Source organism: Pan paniscus, chromosome 1 (genome assembly GCF_029289425.2).
Source record: "Pan paniscus chromosome 1, NHGRI_mPanPan1-v2.0_pri, whole genome shotgun sequence".
In the NCBI taxonomy this organism is placed as follows: Eukaryota; Metazoa; Chordata; class Mammalia; order Primates; family Hominidae; genus Pan; species Pan paniscus.
Window position 1 is genome coordinate 195,009,257 of NC_073249.2, and position 2,192 is coordinate 195,011,448.

Genomic DNA, 2,192 nt, shown 5'->3' on the forward strand with positions numbered 1-2,192 from the left:
CACCGCCCCCAGCATGGTGGCTCATGTCTGCAATCCCAGCACTTTGGGAAGCCGAGGTGGGAGGATTGCTTGAGTCCAGGAGTTTGAGACCAGCCTGAGCAACATAGCAAGATGCCGTTTCTACAAAAAACCAAAAATTTAGTCAGACATGGTGGTAGGCACCTGTAGTCCCAGCTACTCAGGAGGCTGAGGTGGGAGAATGATCTGAGCCCAGGTGATCATATCACTGCACTTCGGCCTGTACACAAAGCGAGACCTTATCTCAACAAAAAAAAAAAGAAAGAAAAAAAAGAAAGAAAAAAGAAAACGCAATAAAAATATTAAAGAATAGAATAATTTAATTAAAATGTGCAATATTTTGATGAAGAAAAATCACAAAAATGAATTGAAGGCCTGGCAGAATGGAAATAAGGTATATTTATGGATGAGAAGACTCAGGATTATTCAATTTTATCCCTAATCTGTAAATTCGATGAAATTCTAATTTAAATCCCAACACAATTTTTCAAGGATCTTGACAAAATGATTCTACGGTATACAGTTAGCTAAGACGATTATAAAAAATAGAAACCAAGTTGAGGGGGTGGAGCTTGCTCCCTAGGTAGCAATATTTATCACAAAACCATAGAACTAAAACAATATTGATCAAGAATAGACAAATCGATCAATGGAAGAGAAAAGAAAGCCAATAAATAGGCCAGGTGTGGTGGTTCACGCACTTTGGGAGGCCGAGGCAGGTGGATCACCTGAGGTCAGGAGTTTGAGACCAGCCTGGCCAACATGGTGAATCTCTACTAATCTCTACTAATAATACAAAAAATCAGCCGGGCATGGTGGTGGATACCTGTAATCCCAGCTACTTGGGAGGTTGAGGCAGGGGAATCGTTTGAACCCAGGAGGCGAAGGTTGCAGTGAACCAAGATCCTGCTACTGCACTCCAGCCTGGGCAACGAGAGAGAAACTCCATCTCAAAAAAAAAAAAAAAAAAGGAAAGCCAAGAAATAAATTGCATTCTTTAATGGGAACCAGGTATATCGCAGAGGTGCTGTCATGAGTCAATGGAGCAAACAGCTAATGATGAGGCAAATAGCATTAGGCCAAAACCTGGGCAAAACCTTACTTTATTTTTTTTATGACAGAGACATTTTAGAATACCAGGAGAAAGGCCGGGCCCAGTGGCTCACACCTGTAATCTCAGCACCTTGAGAGGCCGATACGGGCAGATCACTTGAGGTCAGGATTTTGAGACCAGGCTGGCCAACATAGCGAAACCTCATCTCTACTTAAAACACAAAAATTAGCTGGGTGTGGTGGCGTGCGCCTGTAATCCCAGCTACTCCGGAGGCTGAGGTAGAAGAATCGCTTGAACCCGGGAGGTGGAGGTTGCAGTGAGTCGAGATCATGCCACTGCACTCCAGTCTGGGTGATAGAGTGAGACTGTCTCAAAAAAACAAAAAAATAAAAATAAAATAAATAAATAGAATACCAGGAGACAGAGAAACTGGCCAGAGACTGGCTGGCTTCTAAAACCAGTACTTGCTAATCTTGAGCAAATTACTTAATCTGTCTTGGCCTGTTTCCTCATCTGTCAAATAAGGATAATAACAGTTCTTACCTCACAGACTTGATGTAAGGATTAATATAGGTAAATTAATACAGGCAAATACAGGATTAATATAGGTAAAGCATTTAGACCAGTCCCTGGCTCAAAACAGCACTACGTAAGTGTTAGCCATTCTTTATCTCTATACCATGTGGTACTGACAACATCTCCACTCCCGTTTTCTCTGCCCAATGTGGGAGACTTCCATTATCCAAATGGACCAGAATGGCTTGGTTCACTGGTCTTAGGGAACCTGGTCAACTTTCTGCCATCATGACCAAGACATTCCTTAGAGGGAGGGCTTCTCATTTACAAAAACTATTTCCTTAGAGCAGTAATTTTGGTCATTGGTGACATCCAGTCTCTACTCTTACCTCATCTATGACTCTGACTGCCAGATCATGACAGTTTTCAATATGGATTACCCAATAGCTTGGTTTGTTTTTTGTAATAAACCTTGTTTTTTAGAATAGTTTTAGATCTACAGAAAAATCTGAAGATTAGTACAGGGAGTTCCTGTGTACTCCAGACTCGGTTTCCCCTGTTATTCATATTATGCTGTTTTTAAAATTCCACATTACATCATTGA